The sequence below is a fragment of the Schistocerca cancellata genome, chromosome 10, assembly GCF_023864275.1.
Source record: "Schistocerca cancellata isolate TAMUIC-IGC-003103 chromosome 10, iqSchCanc2.1, whole genome shotgun sequence".
NCBI lineage: Eukaryota > Metazoa > Arthropoda > Insecta > Orthoptera > Acrididae > Schistocerca > Schistocerca cancellata.
In genome coordinates this window covers 140,242,896-140,269,249 of record NC_064635.1, presented here as the reverse complement: position 1 = coordinate 140,269,249, position 26,354 = coordinate 140,242,896, and the positions used below count along the sequence as shown (strand labels likewise).

Below are 26,354 nucleotides of genomic sequence, written 5' to 3'. Positions count from 1 at the left end.
ATCCCAAGTAACAGTACGACTGTTGTATGAAAAGTAATGCGTCCACTTTCGTTAGTTGGGTTTGGATGGGAATATTTTAATAAATCAAACGTAGAAATAATTCTTAGAATGTGATCTTTAGTTACAAATATTTACTTTACCACATAATCACTAGCAAACTGGATACATTTCTGCCAACGATGAACAAGTTTTCTTAAGCTGTCACGGAAGAAGTCGACACTCTGTTTTCGCAACCACAGTCTCACGGTCCTCTGTACGTCTTCATCAGAAGCATAATGATGTTCCCGCTGATCGTCTTTCATTATGGGGAACCGATGGAAGGCAGACGGTGCTAAATTTTGACTGTATGGAGGATGCCGTACGTAGGTGAGATTCAGTCTCTGAATTTCTGCTGTGGTGGCGCGTGAAGTGTGTGGTTTGGCACTGCATTGTCATGCTGCAGGAAAACATTTCCCCTTTCCTTTCGGACACTTGTTAGCCGCCGTTTCAGAGTTCCCAGTCTTGTGATGTACGGCTCTGAATTTATTGTTGATTCACTATCAAGGAAATCAACATGGATAACACCATCTGCGTCCCAGAACACTGTGGCCATGATTTTTCCAGCTGAGGTCCACGTCCTGAATTTCTTTTTCTAGGGCGACTCTTTGTGTCGATATTCCATAGACTTACGTTTCGTCTCCGGGTCGTAATGGTGTACCCACGTTTCATCTCCTGCCACAATTGAATGGAGAAAGGCGTCACCTTCATTCTCGTAACGCGAGAGGAGTTCCTGGTCTGTGCGCTTTCATTTCAGGAGTCAGCAGCATCTGGGGTACTCATCATGCACAGATCTTCCTAGAGCCAAGCAAAGCAATAATGTGAGCCACACGTTCTTGTGAAATGTCGATTGCGCTTGCAGTTTCTTTCTGAGTGATACGACGATCGTCCTGAATCAATTTGTCAACATGTTGCTTGAGTGCAGCAGCAGTGCAGTAGCGAGTCGTATATTTAGCTTTCATATTTGTTTTGTAGTTTGAGTCTTAAGTTCTTTCCGAGTGTTTGTGCGCTTGCATATTTAATTACATAAAATCCTTGCGTATTCTCGTATTTGAGAGGAGGTATATTGCTTATTGATAGCTGTAAAGCATAAATTCATGGAGTCGTTAGTCAGTTGTTTGTTTTGGACAGCCAGTGCTTTCTGTTTATTTCGTAGAGTCAGTTAGCAGAGACAGAGGCCCGTGCAGTTTCATCTGTGCTTGCAGAGTGACGTGTGCGAGCAGCAGTAGCAAAAATTAGTCGTATATTCCGTTTTTCGTATTAGTTCCGCGGGTTTAAGTCAAATTGCTTTGTGTGTTTGTGTGCTTGTGTGGCGAAATTTTTCGGATCTTTGCGTATTTTAGAATTAGAAAGGGATAGTATCAAATTTTAATAACGGTAGAGTGTAACATCGCGTAGGCGGTTGTCATTTGTGTTGTGTTGGCAGAAGAGCCAACACCGTGTTACTAGAGGAGGCCGAAATGCACGAGTCTTAGCTCACACAGGCTGGCGTTAGGAGGGAAGAACTATACTGACGTGAGGTCTGGAACATGACAAGGAATTAGAATTCAGAAAGCGGACGTAATTAGTTTCATATTTAACTTTAATCCATTAATGATGAACGTCGCTCTTGACGGTACATGAGTCACAATATTATCTGTTCAGAATAGTAACTGAATATGGCGCCCTGCTAGGTCGTAGCAAATGACGTAGCTGAAGGCAATGCTAAACTATCGTCTCGGCAAATGAGAGCGTATGTAGTCAGTGAACCATCGCTAGCAAAGTCGGCTGTACAACTGGGGCGAGTGCTAGGAAGTGTCTCTAGACCTGCCGTGTGGCGGCGCTCGGTCTGCAATCACTGATAGTGGCGACACGCGGGTCCGACGTATACTAACGGACCGCGGCCGATTTAAAGGCTACCACCTAGCAAGGGTGGTGTCTGGCGGTGACACCACAATTTGTACTAAGACAGGGGTACGATCGCATTGTAATATCTGTATAGTGGCGTAGTCGTGGTCATTTGATTGCTTAGTTCGTAAGTAATTGTTCATATATCGCAGCTCAATCTGGCGCTGGTGACGCAACTGTGCAGTCGCATATTGCTGTTTTATTTGCCGCAAGAGATACGTCCAGATATTAGCAGTAGGATGGATAGGGCGTGTGCGTGCTGTGTGCGGGCGCAGGAGGAACTGGCCGCGGTTCGCGAGCAGCTGAGCGTGCTGTTGGCCACGGTCAGCCGCCTTCAGGCTGCTGCCTCGAGGTGCAGCGACGGCGGAGGGTCTGGTGCGTCGCTTGAAACACCCCAGGTGTCGCATGCTGCGTCCGCTGACTCAGCCGCCGAGGCACCTCCTAGTGTACCCGGCGCGTTGGGGCCGCCCTCACCTCAGGGTGAGTGGCGGACTGCAACGCGTTCGCGTCGCTCGAGGAGGAGGGTCAATGTGGAGGCTGGCCGGCTGGTCTCGCCCGTTCGTTCTGTCAGTGGGCAGGTTGCCGCTCCTTCAGCAGGGCCCGAGCAGGCACACGGGGGCAAAGGCTTGCTGGTTATTGGGAGCTCCAACGTTAGGCGGGTGATGGAGCCCCTTAGGGAAATAGCGTACAGGGCTGGAAAGAATTCCAACGTGCACTCGGTTTGTCTGCCGGGGGGCCTCATCCGAGATGTGGAGGCGGCTTTGCCTGCGGCTATCGAGTGTACGGGGTGCAGTCGTCTGCAAGTAGTTGCTCACGTCGGCACCAATGATGCCTGTCGCTTGGATTCTGAGGCGATCCTCAGTTCGTACAGGCGGCTGGCGGATTTGCTGAAGACAGCTGGCCTCGCACGCGGGGTGCAAGCAGAGCTCTCTATTTGCAGCATCGTTCTCAGAGTGGATCGGGATCCATTGGTTTGGAGCCGAGTGGAGGGTCTCAACCAGAGGCTTCATCGAATCTGTGACGGTCTTGGCTGCAGATTTCTAGACTTGCGCTATTGGGTGGGGAATTGTAGGACGCCCCTAGATAGCTCAGGGGCGCACTACACAAAGGAAGCGGCTACTCGGGTAGCAGAGTACTTGTGGCGTGCACATGGGGTTTTTTTTAGGCTAGGCAGTAGTACGAGGTGTCCTGATGAACACTCACCAGTCGACATGCAGGCAGGGAAATCAGGACGCGCTCAGTGTAAAGACACTTCAGCTATCAAGATATTAGCAGTACATTTTCAGAGTGTTCGGAATAAAGTTCCTGAATTTACTGCCCTCCAGGAAGCGTGTGGTGCGCAATTTATTCTCGGGACTGAGACCTGGCTGAAAACTAAGAAGTTCTGAAATATTTAGTGAGGGTTGGAACGTGTATCGGAAAGACAGATTAGACACCGTAGGAGATGATGTCTTCATTGGAGTTGACAAAAATATTGTGTCTACTGAGGCCGAAGTAAAAGTGTGACTGTGAAGTTATCTGGACACGTTTAACAGGGCTAGGAGAAATAAAGTTAATTGTTGGATGTTACTACCGGCCACCAGGTTCCACCGTGACTTCTAGAATCACTCAAAGGGAGTCTACACTCTGTATCGCAGAAGTACCCGGATCACGCTATATTAGTCGGAGGCGACTTCAACCTACCTAGTATAGACTGGGATGTCTATAATTTCATTACAGGTGGTACAGACAAGCTGTCGTGTGAATTACTTTTGAACACATTATCCGAAAACTGTCTTGAGCAGCTAAATAGACAGCCGATGCGTAATGGAAATATTTTAGCTCTGGTAGCCACCAACAGACCAGACCTCATCGACGGTGTCAGTGTTGAGACAGGGATTAGTGATCATGATGTTGTCATTACGACTATGGTTACGAAAGTTAAAAAGTCAGTAAAGAAGGCTAGGAGAGTATTCTTTCTAGAAAGAGCAGATAAGCAGTTGTTAGCATCCCACTTAGTAAATGAATCGACTCCTGGAATACACAGATGATGTAGTCATACTCAGAAACAGAAGAAGAGGTCAAGCACCTGTACAGATCTCAGAGGCACAGTGCCAGCAAGATGGGACTTTTGATAAACCAAGAGAAAAGAGAATATAAGGAAATATGTCGAGTCGTAAACCTAATCCAGACTTTGAAATTTAACGCGATTCTAGATTCAGAAAAGTTCATCGGATTAAATAAATATCTTGGATCGCACTTCAGCAGTAAAAATGTCACAACACTGGATAAAAGGAGAGACTAGCCTCAGGATCGAGATGTCTGTACGTTGTGAGCAGCTCAGTCAAATGTAAAGCTTTGTCAATCACGACAAAGGTGAACACATACAAAGCTTACCAATTACCAAGAAAGAGAGATAAGAACTGAATGTTTCCAAAAGAATGGTGTTGAGAAAAATCTGGGGACCTGTGTTTGAGAACGACATCTGGAGAGTTCGAAAGAAAACTGAAATTTATCAGTTGATGAAGCAACCCACTGCGTCCAGAAATTAAAAAGTAGGAGACTGCAATGGGCTGGGCGTGTGGCTAGAACTGAAACCAACAGAATTCCTAAGAAGGCATTTGAGGGCATTTTCCAAGCAACAAGACCACTGGGCCGACCTCGCACGCGGTGGAAAGGTGACGTAGAGAATGGCGTCGCAGCATTAGTAACTTCCGCAGGGTGGAGAGAAATAGCGAGAGACAGAAGAAGGTGCGAGCAGATCGTTGATACAACGCGTGTTCTACAGGGCCTGTGATCGCTGAAAGCAAGAAGAAGAAGAAGAAAAAGAAGAAGATGAAGAAGAAGAAGAAGAAGAAAAAGAAGGAGCTGTATGATTCTACAGTTTCAACGAATTCGGACGCAGAATCCTCAGATGGTTTCGTTTTATGTCAAATCAGTAAACGGAGCCAAGCCATCTCTCCGGACATTGTGCGACAATATGTGCAGCGAAATGAAGAATGACAGAGATATGGGCGAAATACTAAAAGATTTCCCGAAGTTGTTTCATTGAAGAAATACGTACTGCGATTACCAGAATGAGATTTTCACTCTACAGTGGAGTGTGCGCTGATATGAAACTTCCTGGCAGATTAAAACGGTGTGCCGGACCGAGACTCGAACTCGCGACCTTTGCCTTTCGCGGGCAAGAGCCCTACCAACTGAGCTACCCAAGCAAGACTCATGCCCCGTCCTCACAGCTTTACTTCTGCCAGTACCTCGTCTCCTACCTTCCAAACTTAACAGAAGCTCTCCTGCGAACCTTGCAGAACTAGCACTCCTGAAAGAAAGGATATTGCGGAGACATGGCTTAGCCACAGCCAGAATTAGATTTTCACTCTGCAGCGGAGTGAGCGCTAATATCAAACTTCCTGGCAGATTAAAACTGTGTGCCGGACCGAGATTCGAACTCGGGACCTTTGCCATTGCCTGCTAGTTCTGCAAGGTTCGCAGGAGAGCTTCTACGTTTGGAAGGTAGGAGACGAGGTACTGGCAGAAGTAAAGCTGTGAGGAGGGGGCGTGAGTCGTGCTTAGGTATCTCAGTTGGTAGAGCACTTGCCCGCGAAAGGCAACGGTCCCGAGTTCGAGTCTCGGTCCGGCTCACAGTTTTAATCTGCCAGAAGTTTCGTATTGCGATTCCTCGTTTAAACCGTCGCACGGATGACTTAATTGCTGGTAATGTAGTAGGTGGCTACTGGACAGAGAAGCAACAGAAATCGCTTAGCGATGTCATAGCACTACGATTGTACACACAGTAAGCAAATGCATTTGCAGTAGCGTGCTGTAGGTCGCTGAACGAGCGACGCCTTCCAGGTCATTGGAACATACCATTTAAAATTGTAATGGCATTACTGGTAAAAGAAGTGAGTCAAATGTTATCTACAACATGTACGGAAATCAGAGTGCACTTAACAAATGTTGGAGGATGTGAAAGAGAAGCGGATAGTACGGAACTGAGCGAGAGCAGGTCGTAGCCCATCGCCGATATTATTACATCTGTACAGTGAGGAAACTGCGATGGAACCTAGGAGAAATTTGGAAGGGGAATAAAAGTTCAGATAGAAGCAATAAAACTTTGCGGTTTGCCTATGACGTTGTAATTATTCTCAGAGACAGCAAAGATCGTGGAAGATTAATTGGATGAAATGCATAGAGTATTGCGAAACGGCTATAAGTGAACGACAACAAACGTAAAACAACGATTATGGAATGTAGTCGAGTGAAATAAAGGAGTGCTTAGAGCATTGTATTAGAAAGTGCGGTAATAAAAGTAGCGGACGAGGCTTTTTTATTTGGGCTACAAAATAAGTGACGCAAGTCCACGCGGAAAGCTCGTAAAAGGCAGACTGGCAACAGGGAGGAAAGCATTTCGGAAAGATGTGAAATTTAGTAACACTGAATATAAATTAGTGTTAGGAAGTCTTTTCCGAAGGAACGTGGATAGAAAGTACGACTGTATGGAAGTGAGACGTGGATGACGAAACAGGCCACACAAGAAGAGAACGTGATGCTACAGAAGAGCGTCGAATATTGGACGGGTGGATCGAAAAAAAAAACTGCGCAAGTTCTGAGTAATACTGCGGAAAGAAGTGATTTGTGGCACAACTTGACCAAAGGAAGGCATCTGTTGACAGGACATATCCTGAGGAATCGTTTCTGGAATTTGTGGTAAGTTCCTATGGGACGAAACTGCTGAGGTCATCGCTCCCTAGACTTACACGCAACACACACACCACAGCAACGCCCGAGGGAGGACTCGAACCGGTGGTTGGGGGAGTGGGTGGGGGCGCGGGGGGGGGGGGGGGGGGGGTCGCGCGAACAGTGGCAAGGCGCAAGGCGCTTTAGAGCACGCGGCGAGGAATCGTCAATTTGGTAATGGAGGGGGGAATCGTGGGGGCAAAGGTTGTAGCTGGAGATTAAGAATCGATTCCCATAAGCAGGCGCAGATGGGTGACGCCAGACAAGAGTGGACGAAGCCTGGCTTCTAGACATCGGCAGCTCAGAACCGCATTTTTACAGTTTCTAACACACAGTTTAACAAAACCTGACGTTTTAATTTCACAGAATGGGCATATGATCAGTGAAACTAAAGAGTTCAAAGTAAGTGATAGTTCGACACGAAAATTAGTCTACTTTGCTTATTTTTATTCCCTTATGTCGTGTGGTATTATATATATTGGGGTAAATCTTCCCATACTAAAATGGCATTTTTGGCTCAGAAATGGACGGTTCGGGAAATAAGTGGTGTAAGTTCGCGAACCTCTTGTAGACCCCTGTTCACTTGACTGGGTATTTTGTCATTCGCCTCTCGTATATATATATTCTTTACTGTCATTTCTTGTTAACAATAACAGTCTATTGCCAAGAATAAGCAGCTTTCACTCAGCTAATACTCGTCAGAAATCAAACCTGCATTTGGATCGGACTTCCTTAACTCTTGTGGAGAAAGGTGTGCGGTATAATGCTGTATCCATTTTCAATAAGCTACCACAAGAATTGAAAAATCTTAGCAGTAATGCACGCGCTTCCAAATCGAAACTGAAGAATTTCCCCATGGGCCACTCCTTTTATTCCGTTGAGGAGTTCCCTGAAAAATTAAGCTGATTCTTGTTGTATTGTTGATTGCGTGTACGTAAACTTATGGCTCGACTTTTTTTGGGTTCATTAACATTTTATTTTTATCTCTTATGACTTTTATGTTACAATTTCGTGTACTGACAGGTTCCATGACCTTGGAGATTCGCTCCTCAATTTGGTCCTACGGAACTTGACGTGTAAATAAAAAGTAAACAAAAACAATCAATAGTGTGGTGGTACATGTCCCAATAATAAACAAGCACGCACATGTCCACTGCTCAGACTACTTTGCGGGACGTAGCGGAGGATACTTCAGGCAGAGTCCACTGTGCGCACCGCTGTTGCGCCAGCCTCACTGCTGCTCATCGCCTCCCCCCCCCCACCCCACCCCCCTGTTAACATCCGGGCAGCCAGTTTCGTCTGGCTGGCCGCACTGCGTCAGCTCCACGGGGAAGCCCCGGCCTGCGGCGACACGCAGGGACGTCTCCTGGAGGCCTTGCGCTTCCTGCTGGCAGACCCATGTTTCGCAACGGCAGCAGATTTCCCCGCAGCTCCCGTACTTACAGCCACCGCGTTTTATGACGCTGCTTGAAGCACTTGCAGTGTTGGTGTTCGCTTTTCAGAACGGCATAAGCTACACTGCCGGTTTCACAATTCATTTTACGTTACAGAAAAGTCACGGGACAGCCCTATGCACACACACAGGTGGCGGTAGTCTCGCGTGCGCATTGCGTAAGAGGGCGGGGTGTTGCCGAAGCTGTTCAAATGGTTCAAATGGCTCTGAGCACTATGGGACTTAACATCCATGGCCATCAGTCTCCTAGAACTTAGAACTACTTAAACCTAACTAACCTAAGGACATCACACAACACCCAGTCATCACGAGGCAGAGAAAATCCCTGACCCCGCCGGGAATCGAACCCAGGAACCCAGGCGCGGGAAGCGAGAACGCTACCGCACGACCACGAGCTGCGGACTGCCGAAGCTGTCATGTGTACGCAAGGGATTGATATAAAGAGATTCCCAACGTGATTACAGCCGCACAACGTGAGTTAATAGGCTTCGAACGCTGATTGGCAGTTGGAGCTAGTTGCACAGGAAATTCCGTTCCGGAAATAGTTGGGAAATTCAATATTCCGAGATCCAGAGTGACAAGAATGTGCCGAGACTACCACATTTTAGGCACGATCTCCCATGACGGACAACACAGTGGCCGATGGCCTTAACTTAACGACCGAGAGCAGCGGCGTTTGCACAGAGTTGTCAGTGCTAACAGACAAGCAACACTGCGTGAAGTAACCACACAAATCAATGTGGAACGTGCGTAGAACGTATCCGTTAGGAGGGTGCGGCGAAACTTGGCGTTAAGGCTACGGCCACACTTGCGTTTTTTGAAGCTGGACGCTCAGCGTCTAAACAAAGCACCTTCAAAAGTCACCTGGTGGTGGCCACATTCGACCGTGTCTATAGCTTCTTTCAGCGCAACGCGTCCTAGCGACCAAAGACGTGAAAGTGGCCATATATGGCGAGCAGTAGCGTTTCAGACCTTCCTGAGTGACATCGCAGCATTGCGAAATTAATGGATTAAGTAAACAATCTGCAACAGTAATATGTGCTGCATTGTTACTGATTCGACGGAGACGACGTAGACAAAAATAAAAGACGTTTTTGGACTGATCCAATAATTGAGGACAGATAAAAGAGGGCAACATTCAATCCGCTACACAACAAACTTACAGAAAACCCTAAAAAGTTTTTTTGAGCGCTACAGGATGTCTGTTAAGTCATACGAAACTCTGCTGTTTAACGTGTCGAATGCTATTACTGTAAGAAACACTCGACTATGTGATTGTGTAAGAGCTGAAGAAAAACTACCAATTACTCTGAGGTAAGTGAAGTTTTATTACTTATTGTATTATTTCTTTACAATGCATAAAACGACAGGATTGAATCTTCTGATTTTTTCTCGAAGATCATTGTAGGTATGCTGCTTGTGGAGATGATTGCTGGTCACTTTCAGATGTAATTCTGGACGGCTGTGCATGTTCGCTATCAAGTTCAATTATTTCCATCTCACACATCTAAAAAACCGTAATGAAACACAGTACTTTGTGTTGACACACCGCAAAGTTACTACTGAGTTCACGTGGGAACGCAGCGTGAGAAGCATCTTTTGACGCAGGGAAGGGGCCCCGGCCCATTCGACTAGCGTCTGACCTTGAGGATGCGCCTTCCCGTCGGATGTTGGCAGAAAAAGACGCAGTGTGTGGCCACTACCGGCCTTCTCCAGCCTGCCTGCAACTGTGGCGTCTTTTGACGCTGAGCGTCCAGCTTCAAAAAACGCAAGTGTGGCTGTAGCCTAATGGGCTGTGGCGAGTGCCTTTGCCTGCAACGCCTCTCCTGGGCTCGTGACCGTATCGGTTGGATCCCAGACGACTGGAAAACTGTGGGCTGCTCAGCTGAGTCCCGATTTTCAGAGTTGATGGTAGGGTTCGAGTGTGGTGCAGACCCCCCAAGAAGTCATGCACCCAACTTGTCAACAAGGCACTGTGCAAGCTGCTTGTGTTCCCGTAATGGTGTGCGCTGTGTTTACTTGGGCTGGATACTGTGGCCCAGATGACCACCTATTGACTGAAAATGGTTGTTTGACTAATTGGAGGCCATTTGCACCCAGTCATTTGACTTCATATTCACGTCACCTAGCCTCAACTGTTCGCGATTGGTTTGGAGAACATTCTGGACAATTGGAGAGAATGATTTAGCCACGCAGATCGCCCGACACGAATCCCGTCGATCATTTAGAGCACACAACCGTGAGGTCAGTTCGTATACAAAAACCGGGCCGGCAACACCTTCGCAATTATGGGCAGCTATAGAGGCATGTTATTCAATCTGTATATTGAGCAAGTAGTAAAGGAAACAAAAGAAAAATTCGGAGTAGGTATTAAAATTCATGGAGAAGAAGTAAAAACTTTGAGGTTCGCCGATGACATTGTAATTCTGTCAGAGACAGCAAAGGACTTGGAAGAGCAGTTGAACGGAATGGACAGTGTCTTGAAAGGAGGATATAAGATGAACATCAACAAAAGCAAAACGAGGATAATGGAATGTAGTCAAATTAAGTCGGGTGATGCTGAGGGAATTAGATTAGGAAATGAGACACTTAAAGTAGTAAAGGAGTTTTGCTATTTAGGGAATAAAATAACCGATGATGGTCGAAGTAGAGAGGATATAAAATGAAGACTGGCAATGGCAAGGAAAGCGTTTCTGAAGAAGAGGAATTTGTTAACATCGAGTATAGATTTAAGTGTCAGGAAGTCGTTTCTGAAAGTATTTGTATGGAGTGTAGCCATGTATGGAAGTGAAACATGGATGATAACTAGTTTGGACAAGAAGAGAATAGAAGCTTTCGAAATGTGGTGCTACAGAAGAATGCTGAGGATAAGGTGGGTAGATCACGTAACTAATGAGGAGGTATTGAATAGGATTGGGGGGAAGAGAAGTTTGTGGCACAACTTGACTAGAAGAAGGGATCGGTTGGTAGGACATGTTTTGAGGCATCAAGGGATCACAAATTTAGCATTGGAGGGCAGTGTGGAGGGTAAAAATCGCAGAGGGAGACCAAGAGATGAATACACTAAGCAGATTCAGAAGGATATAGGTTGCAGTAGATACTGGGAGATGAAGAAGCTTGCACAGGATAGAGTAGCATGGAGAGCTGCATCAAACCAGTCTCAGGACTGAAGACCACAACAACAACAATAGAGGCAGCGTGGCACAATGTTTCTGAAGGGAACTTCCAGCGACTCGTTGAGAGAATGCCACGCAGAGTTGCTGCACTACGCCGGGCGAAAGAAGGCCCGCCACGATATTGAGAGCTTCCCCCATAACTGTGACGGCAGACTTCGTGGTAGCAGTGTCAAAAGGCTGCAAATACGTTGAAAATTTTCTCATTAAGAAATGTTTACACGCATGAGAAATTAAAGAATGGTTTTATATTAGTTTCACAATAACTAGGTATTACTTACGTTCCATTAACAATCTAGTTAAACGCACTGGAAAGCGGAATACAGATTATCGTGACTCGATAAGCACTAAAGAATCACAGTCCGCTACCTTACCATTACCGACGACAGACTGTTGCCACATGTGAGCGATACTTTCTGTTCAGCACCTTACGACCTGACGTGTAGCTGACCTACATCAGTCAGTGGCTACACTCTTAAAAGCACACTCCACGAATTATGCTGGACGCATTACAAAATTTCGAAGTATAATAAGTATGATGAGTAATGAAAAAATAACAACTTCGTGATCGGAAACCGACGTGGGACTATAAAATATGAAATTATGTCAAAAAAACAGAATGCATTAGTGAAAATTACTCGAGAAGCGAGAAGAAAATAATGACTGAAAACAGCACCTCGAATTACTTGCCACAGGTGAAAGGAGTTACCAATAGTTAATAAATGATATTTGTGAACGTACTGTGCCTCCAACAAAGATTTTCAAAAAGACTTCTTGTGTTCTAGAATGCCATGTTCGCTGCTGGCTTTTTACTTTTACCGGGGCTTAATGGCCTTTCAGATTCAGAATTATTTTCAGTATCAGACAGCATTAGTTATGCAGCAGTTTACGGCCTAAGGTGTACTACATGTAGAGCTGTCAGTGGGTACCTTATTAAATCGAAACTCTACAAATTAATTTAAATGCGCTACATAAATTCTAAGTACAGTAACTAACTCCTGGAAATGGAAAAAAGAACACATTGACACCGGTGTGTCAGACCCACCATACTTGCTCCGGAGACTGCGAGAGGGCTGTACAAGCAATGATCACACGCACGGCACAGCGGACACACCAGGAACCGCGGTGTTGGCCGTCGAATGGCGCTAGCTGCGCAGCATTTGTGCACCGCCGCCGTCAGTGTCAGCCAGTTTGCCGTGGCATACGGAGCTCCATCGCAGTCTTTGACACTGGTAGCATGCCGCGACAGCGTGGACGTGAACCGTATGTGCAGTTGACGGACTTTGAGCGAGGGCGTATAGTGGGCATGCGGGAGGCCGCGTGGACGTACCGCCGAATTGCTCAACACGTGGGGCGTGAGGTCTCCACAGTACATCGATGTTGTCGCCAGTGGTCGGCGGAAGGTGCACGTGCCCGTCGACCTGGAACCGGACCGCAGCGACGCACGGATGCACGCCAAGACCGTAGGATCCTACGCAGTGCCGTAGGGCACCGCACCGCCACTTCCCAGCAAATTAGGGACACTGTTGCTCCTGGGGTATCGGCGAGGACCATTCGCAACCGTCTCCATGAAGCTGGGCTACGGTCCCGCACACCGTTAGGCCGTCTTCCGCTCACGCCCCAACATCTTGCAGCCCGCCTCCAGTGGTGTCGCGACAGGCGTGAATGGAGGGACGAATGGAGACGTGTCGTCTTCAGCGATGAGAGTCGCTTCTGCCTTGGTGCCAATGATGGTCGTATGCGTGTTTGGCGCCGTGCAGGTGAGCGCCACAATCAGGACTGCATACGACCGAGGCATACAGGGCCAACACCCGGCATCATGTATGGGGAGCGATCTCCTACACTGGCCGTACACCACTGGTGATAATCGAGGGGACACTGAATAGTGCACGGTACATCCAAACCGTCATCGAACCCATCGTTCTACCATTCCTAGACCGGCAAGGGAACTTGCTGTTCCAACAGGACAATGCACGTCCGCATGTATCCCGTGCCACCCAACGTGCTCTAGAAGGTGTAAGTCAACTACCCTGGCCAGCAAGATCTCCGGATCTGTCCCCCATTGAGCTTGTTTGGGACTGGATGAAGCGTCGTCTCACGCGGTCTGCACGTCCAGCACGAACGCTGGTCCAACTGAGGCGCCAGGTGGAAATGGCATGGCAAGCCGTTCCACAGGACTACATCCAGCATCTCTACGATCGTCTCCATGGGAGAATAGCAGCCTGCATTGCTGCGAAAGGTGGATATACACTGTACTAGTGCCGACATTGTGCATGCTCTGTTGCCTGTGTCTATGTGCCTGTGGTTCTGTCAGTGTGATCATGTGATGTATCTGACCCAAGGAATGTGTCAATAAAGTTTCCCCTTCCTGGGACAATGAATTCACGGTGTTCTTATTTCAATTTCCAGGAGTGTATGTCGCGTAATACATTGTATGTTTACATTCGTAGCAAGGTTTCGACACGTTTTCTGTTCGCCATCTTGTACTTGCACGAACGCATTAGATGACTGAGAAAAGTTCATCACTGCTACTCGCCAAAGATGGCTGTAGTTCTGCAGAACCGGACGACCTGTCTCACCCTCGCATCCACGTTCGCAGTGGGATCACATTTTGAAAGAACCAAAAAACCAAGCACGTCCTGTTGTTTGATTTTCACGAATGTATAATGACCGAACAGACATGACGTAATGAGGCGAGACTGGAGGGTAGCACACACATACACACACACAGCTGGAAGCTAACACCTGTACAGCCGGCCACTCACAGACCCTGGAGACGAGCCGACAGGCACTCGCTCGCTGCCTGTCGTGCTCTGACAAGGGAACCTCCCCATCGCACCCCCCTCAGATTTAGTTCTGAGTTTTCACAGGGATAGGCCATGAGAAACTGAACACAGATCAATCGAGAAAACAGGAAGAAGTTGTGTGGAACTATGAAAAAATAAGCAAAATATACAAACTGAGTAGTCCATGCGCAACATAGGCAATATTAAGGAGCGTGTCGGCTTACGAACGCCGTGGTCCCGTGGTTAGCGTGAGCAGGTGCGGATCGAGAGGTCCTTGGTTCAAATTTTCTCTCGAGTGAAAAGTTTAATTTTTTATTTTCAGACACTTATCAAAGTTCAGGCACTCACACATAATAAACTTCGCTCTCCAAAATTCCAGGACATGTTCAGATTTGCTTGGACATATGCAGGATTTGACGGTCTACACACGGAAACATTTGAAAACGTAAAAAAACATATGTTTTGACAGAGCACAGGGAAAACTGTGCGACTGTAAAAGTGTTGCATTCATTTGTTGCAGTTTATGTTACAAACTCTTATGTTTTCATCACTTTTTTGGGAGTGATTATCACATCAAGAAAACCTAAATCGGGCAAGGTAGAAGAATCTTTTTACCCATTCGCCAAGTGTACAAGTCAGGTGGGTCGACAACATATTCCTGTCATGTGACGCACATGCCGTCACCAGTGTCGTATAGAATATATCAGGCGTGAAACTTCCTGGCAGATTAAAACTGTGTGCCCGACCGAGACCCGAACTCGGGACCTTTGCCTTTCGCGGGCAAAGTGCTCTACCAGCACTTGCCCGCGAAAGGCAAAGGTCCCGAGTTCGAGTCTCGGTCGGGCACACAGTTTTAATCTGCCAGGAAGTTTCATATCAGCGCACACACCGCTGCAGAGTGAAAATCTCATTCTATATCAGACGTGTTTTCCTGTGGAGGAATCGGTTGACCTATGAACTTGCGATCAAATGTTTTCGGTTCCTATTGGAGAGGCACGTCCTTTCGTCTACTAATCGCACGGTTTTGCGGTGCGGTCGCAAAACACAGACACTAAACTTATTACAGTGAACAGAGACGCAAAACACAGACACTAAACTTATTACAGTGAACAGAGACGTCAATGAATGAACGGTCAGATCGTAACTTTGTGAAAATAAAGAAAGTAAAATTTCACTCCAGGGAGGACTCGAACCATGGACCTCTCGTTCCTCAGTTCCTCACTCTAACCACGGGGCCAGGCCGCTCCTTAGCTTACGCTGTCCTTAATGTTTCCTATCTTGCGCATGGACTACTCAGTTTGTATGTTTTGCTTATTTTTTCATAGTTCCACACAACTTCTTCCTGTTTTCTCGGTTGATCTGCGTTCAGTTTTTCAAGGCCTATCCACTGTGTCAATTTATAACTAAATCTGAAGGGAGTGCGATGGGGAGGTTCCCTTGTGAGGCGTAACGGGCCGTTGAGTCGCCGCTTCTAGCTAACCACCCTGCTCCGTTAGTAAGGCCGGCACGAGTGGTCGACAGTGAAGAGCGGACAAATTGAATAGCTGGCCGGCGGCCATTAGAGTGGTAAACTGACGCGCGGAGTTCGAATGTTTATACATCGCTTTTGGTTATAAAATGCCTTCCCTTGAGTTAGGTCGCAAACATAATGCCTCATTTAAATACGTTACTACAATATACTTTTTAATTTATGAACAAACAGCAACTAGTCACTGTTTATGAATTTATCTTACGTACTATATGGAATCTGCCGTAGCTAAAACTTATGTACTGGACCCCTAGCATTTTTCGTAGTTCATTTACGATAGATGTACGCAAAATGCGTCAAAATACTCGAAGATTTGCCCACTATATTAATAGATATTTTCTGACTCTACCTTGCCATAGATTTTATAACGAGAAGTGCGTTATATATGGCATAGTGCTTTGGCAACTCACGACCAAATTATCAAGTTTCAACCTAATCTAGACCATGAAAACACTATCGATCAGCGAACTTTCTTCAAAATGATCAGAACATATAAAATGGTATTCTGTCGGTCGGAAATCTTGCCTCCTGACAGCGTGTAACCATTTTTGTAACAGCTGTGGTTTTGAGAAAGGAAACCTGGAAATAGATGCACAGCCATAATGCTAATACCGTGTTCCAAAAACATTTATTAAGCAAGTGCACTGACATACAAAACAACTTACAATATTCACATACCGGTGAAATGTAATATTCGTTCCTTTCTCGAATTTAATTGTACAATTAATCGCTGCACAACTCTTCACCATTGTACTTCTTTTGATTGGAACGTACAGACAGTCGAATTACGAGTAACAGATACTGTGTGTACGCCCCAACAAATATACAACGTTGAATCAGGGTCTTCATAAACAACAATACTAGACAACACATCAGACTACAACCACTATAATGGCGTCCAGCGGAAGGTTCAAATTATCCCGCGACTGCAGCGCCATCAGTGAGTCTAGTTATTCTTTACATGGTCTTTGGGGCGGTATAAAAGGCGAGGCGCAAATTGAGACGCGTATAGGCCGCGCATTCCGCTGCCGGACTCGCTGCGACGCAGATCGTCTCAGCGCACGCAACGCCATGGCTGTGAAGCAGATTGCCGCCGCATTAGAAGTCCTGATCAAGGCGTTGGGCTTCACCGGCGGCCGCCAACGGCAGTCAAGGCGTAGAAGAACACAGCGGGACGAGACGATGCTCCAGTGCTACAACTGCCAGCAGCTGGGGCACACCGCGCGCGGGTGTAAGAACGCCGTCGCGTGCTTAAAGTGCGCGGCGGCTCACGACACCCGCAGCTGCACGAAACCTCGTGGGGTGGCATGCAGCTGCGCGAACTGCGGCGGTCCACACGCCGCCAACTCGCGTAGCTGCGGCTACCTCCGCGAATCACGCCGTCCACTCGCCGCACCACGCCCTGCGGTGACGCCAAGCGCCTCGACGGCCGCCCCGCCCCCCCGCTCCAGCGAGGGGTGCGATCCGCGCCGACGTGAGGCTACCACCGACGAAGTTCTGGCCGGCTTCCAAGCCGCCTTCGCGGCCGAAAGGGCCGCACTGAAGGACGAGCTCGCAGCTGTGCATCGCCAGCTCCAGCAGCTGAGCGACGAGCTGCGGGCTGTCAAGAAGAAGTCGCCAGTTCCCGCCGTCATCCCCGCCGTGAGACGTCCGATGGGGGTCGACGCGGCCACGCAAACCACCGCTCCCCCTCCTGCAGCAATGCTGGAGGTCGCGCCCATGGAAACAGAGGAAGTGTCGCCTGGGCGGCCCCCCTCCCAGGGGGCAGCCACAAGCAAGGGTGCAACCGCGCCTCCTGACTGCTCGCAAGCCGAACAACCAAAGAAGAAGAGGAAGGTGCGGCTTCCATTCCCAAGAACCGACGATGTGCAGGAAATCCTCAAGTACACTGCCTCGTCACTGAAGAGCGGGTCGTACCCCAAATCACACCTCCCATACCCCTACTCCCCACCCGGCCAGCCTAAGCCACCCCTCCCCCATCAACCGCTTGACCTACAGTCATATAGATGGCGTACCATACTAGCGGAAGCAGCCACGGACGAAGAGTTAGCCATCATCAACTCATACCCAATATTCACGCCGTCCCAATGGGACAACCTGGTTGACGTCATAGAATCGTGGGTGTGGGAGGAGGCCCGGTCGGGTAGGAGACGGAAGAAGCTTCCCGGTGACATATATGTCAGGAAAAGTATGAAATCACAGCTCCAAGTCCAGAAATGATCACACTCCAGGCAACCATAGGCGTAGCGGAGACCCACTATAACCACCGGCCAGTCATTTAGGCCGTTCGTCTTCCATTCCTCTAACTGTCCCTCTCTCTATTCTTTCATCTTTTTTTCATTTAAAAAAAAAAAAAAAAAAAAAAAAGCAAGCACAAAGCCAAAAGTCAAGCAGAACCACACGTCAAGTATTTCCCTACCGAAAACGTCATGCCAGAAGGAGAAGCGCCTCGTGCGCTAGCACTTCACTTCCAGTCGAGGATACTCCCTCATTCAAATGTGCAGGTAGAGACGCGTATAGCGCGTGTGGCGCGACGCAGCGCAGCGCGCATTTTTGTAACTTCAATGGTTCAAATAGGACCGCGCAAATTGCGACGCGACGCGACTGGGACGCGACACGCGCCTGCGCCAGGTTGCGCGGCGTTGTGGTTGAGGCACAGTTTCTCGCGCCGCGCGTCACGCGTGCCTCGCTAGCACCGTGGGAAATTTGAGGAGGTGAGCGGAAAAGTAGCCCGGCCATATGCTCACATCGGAACGGCGCATATAGTCACAAACGTATAACTACGTGGTATCACGTAACATTCCGCCAGTGCGGACGGTATTTGCTTCCTGATACATTACCCGTGTTAAAACGGACCGTTTACCAATTGCGGAAAAGGTCGATATCGTGTTGATGTACGGCTGTTGTGATCAAAATGCCCAACGGGCATTTAGTATTACCCAAACGATAAATTTTGCCTTACTGTGTACTAAATTTTATTGCCTTTGGGTAGTGTAGTATGGTTCAAACGGCTCTGAGCACTATGGGACTCAACTGCTTAGGTCATAAGTCCCCTAGAACTTAGAACTACTTAAACCTAACTAACCTAAGGACATCACACACATCCATGCCCGAGGCAGGATTCGAACCTGCGACCGTAGCGGTCGCGCGGTTCCAGACTGTAGCGCCTAGAACCGCTCGGCCACTCGGCCGGCCAGCTTTCTTCGTTAGTACATTATACTTTTCTGTTATTTATATCTGTATAGTTTTGTTTTGTTTTTCTTGTCAAGAAAAATGCATACTTCAATAACTGGTGAGCCATTGGCCGCTGGAATTGTATCATATGCCCCCGTGATGTTGTTAGATTGCAGGAAGGGACAGAGGGTAATGAATAAGGATGCAAGGAATATTATAAAAACATGTGTTTAAGAAGCAAGGCAGGAAAGTAAAACAAGGTTATCTTCTCGCTGCCTAGTATGCTGGCGTATCTGTACGATCTGTTACAAAAATTTACAAAAGGGATAATCTCCACAGGTGTGATCCCTTTGTGCTCCTCGTAAAAAGCGTCCAAGATCTGAAGTATAGAAGTCTTACTGTGATTACTTGGATATGGATGTAATAATGTAATACGAACAAAATGGCTCTGAGCACTATGGGACTTAAAATCTATGGTCATCAGTCCCCTAGAACTACTTAAACCTAACTAACGTAAGGACAGCACACAACACCCAGCCATCACGAGGCAGAGAAAATCCCTGACCCCGCCGGGAATCGAACCCGGGAACCCGGGCGTGGGAAGCGAGAACGCTACTGCACGACCACGAGATGCGGGCAATGTAATACGAACAACTGTACTACATGCATGTGAACATCACATTTCCACTGCAAGCTAGAAACAGTCGAAAAGCAGTCATAAATAACAATGTTTTAATTGGTTCATCGTGATGAGAAAAAGCATATCAATTGTTGCATGCACATTATCAGCATTAATAAACTAATTATACAACATGCTACACAAATGAAGAAAATGGTAGGTGTTATTGCGAAAGTAGGAATATCCTAAAGGTGTGTTATGATTAGATATATTTAATTTGTTGAAATGTACTGCTGACAAAGGCAGATCTACGTTCATGACAACGTTTTTCGAACTCCCAACTCACAAGGCACACACGGCTAGCTTGTGCATTCCTGTCGCGCGCATTATCCTCCGCTGCTGACAATACATTGACCATTGTGTTGTGCGACAGATCAATTGTTTATTTTTCTCAATAACAACTACTTTATTCGCGATCATACATTGTCAGTTTGGCAAGCCGTGAGTGGGTAACCACTATCTGGCATGTGCCTATCATTCCGCCTGAAGGAACGCTCGTCATTATTTTAATAACGGCTCAGATCAAGAGAAGGAATAAAATCTTTCCAGTCGCTCTGTGTTAAAAATACTATGAGTTACGGGGATTCCACCAAAATTCCAACAGAATTGGCAATCTATTTTTGTGTGAGTTGTTAACCTTTTCTCATTCGAAGAAGCATCGCCGTTTGTGAGTAGCGGCCACGTTTCTCTTGGTGGCTGGGTTAATTGTCCTTCCTTTGTCAAAACACAGTGTAATTTGCCCAAACTCATCTCACAGCAGCTATTGCGAAAAAATTCTGAAATAGAGTGCCTCATTAAACAAGTAATTGGCAATCACAGAGCTCAATAGCTTACGAAAAACCTCGTAGTGTCGGTTTGCAGTAACATAAAAGAAGAAATTTCATGTTTATTTTCATACTAGGAAGCTCTTGTTTCGCTAGCTGTCGATAACTCTCAAATAAGTACAGCCACTGGAGTGAAATAAATAAAAAGGGAAGCATAAGTACTGATATATCGCCATAGATAAGAAAGTTCCGTATGTTTAAGAATTGGCAAAACACTATCATTCACGAAACTTTCGTTTCGATGTCTCGAGCGGTTTAGGAGATACGAGAGATGTTGCGAGTATTTCATTCTCGCGGGCGTGAGATCGGAAGTGAGCGCGCTACATGGGATCCAATTTCTCGAGATCGGAGGCAGATAGAGACCGTCTCCCAAGACTAAACAAAAATTCAGCATGTTAGCTAAATTTCATACGCAGCAACATATGGTGTAATACGCACCAAACGCAAAATCATAGCGACCCCTAATTTTCGTTGCAAACTTTTTGAGTTTTGCGTAGCATCTTACTAAAATGTGTACATCACAATAAGAATCGTCATTAGCGAGATGATGGTCACTCCGCCTCGAAGTTGACATATAACGCTACAAGTAACGCAAAAATCAAATATTTTCGGTGAATAGTTTCTGTAAAATCGTTTGAGAAAGATAACAGGTTGCGCGCGCTTCGGTTCTGTCAGTGCAGAGCGTCGCCAGTCGGCGCGTGCGAAGTATGGCGTACGCGTCGCAATATGCGCTGCACCCGCGCGACTTGTGGGGCACGTGCGTGTCGCGCAGTAGTGTCGTGTCACGTCATACGGGCTATACGCGTCTCAATTTGCGCCTAGCCTTACACTATCATATTTCTTTGTCAAAATTGATATGTCAAATATTTACGTCAAACAAATTTCATGGTGTAATAGGGAACTTTGTCAAATCGCGCCTGCCGGAGTGGCCGAGCTGTTCTAGGCGCTACAGTCTGGAACCGCGCGACCGCTACGAGGGCAGGTTCGAATCCTGCCTCGAGCATGGATGTGTGTGATGTCCTTAGGTTAATTAGGTTTAAGTAGTTCTAAGTTCTGGGGGACTGATGACCACAGCAGTTAAGTCCCGTAGTGCTCAGAGCCATTTGAACCATTTTCAAATCACGCCTGTTGTCAAGTAAATGCGATCAAATCTAGGGCCGCGCTGTAAATTTGATGATAAGTCTTCTGTTCACTGTGAAATGCAACCACCTGGCGCGCTCGCGTCGCCACAGCTATTTGACGGCTCTGTAGTGTCTTTGTAAACATAGCTTCAAAGTTGCTGTGTTCCTTCGGCTCCTTTCTTTTTTCACTTACTTAGTTACAGCTGTTGTGACTTGGCAAGACAGCCAAGTCACTATGCGAGGATGCCGAAAGGCACGCGTTAAGCTCACGCAGACTGGCGTGAGGTCTGGAACAGTTAACGGAAATTATAGTAGCAAATAAAGTACGTAGTTGAAGTAATACTTAACTTTATTCCATAATTGGAGAACATCGCCCTTGTTGATACATAAGTGCAATCTCGATATACACTGGTAATGGCGCCTTGCTAGGTCGTAGCAAATGACGTAGCTGAAGGCTATGCTAACTATCGTCTCGGCAAATGAGAACGTATTTGTCAGTGTAGCTTCGCTAGCAAAGTCGGCTGTACAACTGGGGCGAGTGCTAGGAAGTCTCTCTAGACCTGCCGTGTGGCGGCGCTCGGTCTGCAATCACTGACAGTGGCGACACGCGGGTCCGTCGTATACTAGCGGACCGCGGCCGATTTAAAAGGCTACCACCTAGCAAGTGTGGTGTCTGGCGGTGACACCACAACAGCCATCCATCTCTACATCTCGAAACATCCAGCTTTTCAGCAGGCCAGAATAGACGATGTGGTCACACTCTAACATAAAAAATTCTTTCATAGCTTACCATTCCACTTTGTCTATCTTTGAACCCTGGATGCCACAAGTTGAAAAGTGCTTCATCTGTTTCGTACTTCTATTAATTTTGTAGTTGTTGGAATACCAACTAAACTCCACCGGAACAGGCCATGAAGGCCCAAGGGTACCGACCGGCCGCCGTGTCATCCTCAAAACACAGCCGCCATTGGATGCGGATATGGAGGGGGATGTGATCAGACCAGCGCTCTCCCGGCCGTCTGTCATTTTACGAGACCGGAGCCGCTACTGCTCAACCGAGTAGCTCCTCAGTTTGCCTCACAAGGGCTGAGAGCACCCCGCTTGCCAACAGCGCTGGGCAGACCGCAGGGTCACCCATCCAAGTGCTAGCCCAGCCCGACAGCGCTCAACTTCGGTGATCTGACGGCAACCGGTGTTACCACTGCGGTAAGGCCGTTGAAATTGGAAGACTAATTCTGTTAATTAAATTATTCAAAAATGAATCATGTACGAAACATTTATTTACCTTCACATAGTCTCTCTTCAGTGCTTTATAAATCACATGTTTCCGGAATTATTTTTGTGAATGTGCAAGGTGATATTCGAGTGCTGTGCTCTAGTGTATCAAGAAATCACAGAGTCACAATTTGCCTGTCTGCTGTACATATAGCATTTCTGAAAAGAGAATTCTGTTTTGTAATATGAGAAGCCACTTTATAGAGCAAATACTGAAATGCACTCTCATCCATTCGTAAGTAATTTGACGTCCTCCACTTGCAGCTGTCGTAACAAATTTTACTGAATGCTTTTACTGTCTCGACGGAATACCTATGGCTTGATCCATGTATGTTTGCTTTTTTTCCGCCGCTTTTCTTCGAAATACACTCCTGGAAATGGAAAAAAGAACACATTAACACCGGTGTGTCAGACCCACCATACTTGCTCCGGACACTGCGAGAGGGCTGTACAAGCAATGATCACATGCACGGCACAGCGGACACACCAGGAACCGCGGTGTTGGCCGTCGAATGGCGCTAGCTGCGCAGCATTTGTGCACCGCCGCCGTCAGTGTCAGCCAGTTTGCCGTGGCATACGGAGCTCCATCGCAGTCTTTAACACTGGTAGCATGCCGCGACAGCGTGGACGTGAACCGTATGTGCAGTTGACGGACTTTGAGCGAGGGCGTATAGTGGGCATGCGGGAGGCCGGGTGGACGTACCGCCGAATTGCTCAACACGTGGGGCGTGAGGTCTCCACAGTACATCGATGTTGTCGCCAGTGGTCGGCGGAAGGTGCACGTGCCCGTCGACCTGGGACCGGACCGCAGCGACGCACGGATGCACGCCAAGACCGTAGGATCCTACGCAGTGCCGTAGGGGACCGCACCGCCACTTCCCAGCAAATTAGGGACACTGTTGCTCCTGGGGTATCGGCGAGGACCATTCGCAACCGTCTCCATGAAGCTGGGCTACGGTCCCGCACACCGTTAGGCCGTCTTCCGCTCACGCCCCAACATCGTGCAGCCCGCCTCCGGTGGTGTCGCGACAGGCGTGAATGGAGGGACGAATGGAGACGTGTCGTCTTCAGCGATGAGAGTCGCTTCTGCCTTGGTGCCAATGATGGTCGTATGCGTGTTTGGCGCCGTGCAGGTGAGCGCCACAATTAGGACTGCATACGACCGAGGCACACAGGGCCAACACCCGGCATCATGTGTGGGGAGCGATCTCCTACACTGGCCGTACACCACTGGTGATCGTCGAGGGGACACTGAATAGTGCACGGTACATCCAGACCGTCATCGAACCCATCGTTCTACCATTCCTAGACCGGCAAGGGAACTTGCTGTTCCAACAGGACAATGCACGTCCGCATGTATCCCGTGCCACCCAACGTGCTCTAGAAGGTGTAAGTCAACTACCCTGGCCAGCAAGATCTCCGGATCTGTCCCCTATTGAGCATGTTTGGGACTGGATGAAGCGTCGTCTCACGCGGTCTGCACGTCCAGCACGAACGCTGGTCCAACTGAGGCGCCAGGTGGAAATGGCATGGCAAGCCGTTCCACAGGACTACATCCAGCATCTCTACGATCGTCTCCATGGGAGAATAGCAGCCTGCATTGCTGCGAAAGGTGGATATACACTGTACTAGTGCCGACATTGTGCATGCTCTGTTGCCTGTGTCTATGTGCCTGTGGTTCTGTCAGTGTGATCATGTGATGTATCTGACCCCAGGAATGTGTCAATAAAGTTTCCCCTTCCTGGGACAATGAATTCACGGTGTTCTTATTTCAATTTCCAGGAGTGTATATATATATATATATATATATATATATATATATATATATATATATATATAATGACTTGACGTCCTCCAGTTGTAGCTGTCGTAACAAATTTTGCTGAATGCTTTTACTGTCTCAACGGAATCCAAGATGTTTGCTTTTTTTCCGCCGCTTTTCTTCCAAATACATACACAATGCCATTGTGGTACTAGAAACTACAGCGCATAATATAGTCTGTCGGTGAACTGTAAAGGCAAGCGCGCTAGTCCCCACTCTGCCTACCCTGCTACGTCACAGGGCGCTTCTACAGGCTGTGACGTAGTACAGTCCCTGCCGCGGCGCGCGCTTTAAATCTGTCACGAAGCCGTGTACAGATACGTCCCGTCTGCGTTTATTTTTAGACAAATGCGTTAAGAGTATAAGGAAAACAAAAGACGATAGCTTCTTCGAAACAAAACATTATAAATAATATTAACATAAGAACGGAAGTCAGGATTCTGCTACAAACATAGAACCGAATGCCTATTCATATGAATGTATGTTCCTCTATTCGTAAGACGAACCAGATATAGAGCAATCAGTCTGTAGGATTTAAGGCTTGTTCTTACTTTATGTTTCTACTGAATGGTAGAAGTTTTCTTTGAAGGGCAGCATTAAAACTTAACAATTCTTGCAACACGAAGAGTGTTTAAAAAGTAACCAGAAATTTATAATTACGTGTGTTGTATTAGTTCGTTTCGCACTGCTTTTTTTTGTCATTGTCTTCGTAAACATGTCTGAAAAGTATTTCCAGGTAAATCCCATTTCACGCAATGTCTTGTGTAAAACATCTTTCTGCAAGGAAAATGTATTTTTTGTTTCACGCCAGTGAGTAATTTCCGCAATGTGGCCATTATTTTTTGGTTTATGTAAAAGTCCTCCATCGTTTGTCGAATGACCGATTTTGTGAAACTGTCTATAACGATGGGTTTCCTCCCTAAATTATTAGTTTTTCTTCGCGGCAATTCCAGTGAACCATGCGCCTTGTTTTCGCGTTCCTTCCTTATGCGTCCTATTTTGACGAGGCTGACGTTTGCATAAACTGCAGCCCTTTGATTGGGACTGGTAATATTAGCCAACAGCTCTTTTTGTGTAGCCTCCTTAACACAAGCTGTAATAACGTTAGAGACGATCGAACGATCGTTCTGCGCAAATATCTCCTTCGTATTCTGCACATTTTCATGCAATGCAGGGTGATTATCCATCACTTCCGGATACTGAAGTATATCAGCGAATACACAAAGTCAGCTGACTGAGATTGGCAACTAAGATCCCACGAACAGAAGCGACGTATATCACTGCACACCGAACTACACCACTAGATAGGTAACGGGCAACTGATTTTGGGTTGCCCTGTAGGCCAGTGGCAGGGTTGTTCCGGGAAAGGCCACTTCCCCCACCAAAAGCGCTGCTCGCTCTTGAGTTTACAGACAGACTATAACAAGTTGCCGTCCGCCATCTTGACATTTGACGAAAAATATGACGACAGTGTAATACCCCTTTTAAGCGCCACATCAAAGATCTTTGTCAAAGAAATTTGACGAATATTCGATCATATTTCTTTGTCACGTGAAAAGCGTGCGCTTAGCAACGGGGAAGGCATACTGCGCCCCTACCTGCGGTGTACTCGCACGGCCGGCCCGCTCTGCCGCTGGAACACACAGCACTACACTCCACTGCTGTGGCACGTCTCGTCCCTGCTACGCCTGCTCTACAACGGGCGAGGCCGCAGATCCAGCCGCACGCGACTTCCGTTCTGCGAATGCTGGAGGAAAATGAGCGAATGAGCGAGGCGTAAAGTTGGCAGCGCGCAGCGCTCAGCCGAACGGGAACTTCCCACGACAGAACGTTGCGTTACGAGTCAAGTATTCGTGACCCCGTGAGCGCGTGCCTTGTTG

General features: G+C 47.4%; 1 protein-coding gene across 1 annotated transcript in view; it reads right to left on the bottom strand.

Moving 5' to 3' along the window:
- Positions 1 to 26,153, bottom strand: part of LOC126106199 (speckle-type POZ protein-like) — a 56,796-nt gene extending 30,643 nt beyond the window's left edge. Inside the window, exon 1 of the mRNA XM_049912433.1 lies at positions 26,073 to 26,153. The gene's annotated coding sequence lies outside the window, so the exon portion shown is untranslated. The remainder of the gene's footprint in view (positions 1 to 26,072) is intronic.
- Between the last annotated feature and the right edge of the window lie 201 nt (positions 26,154 to 26,354).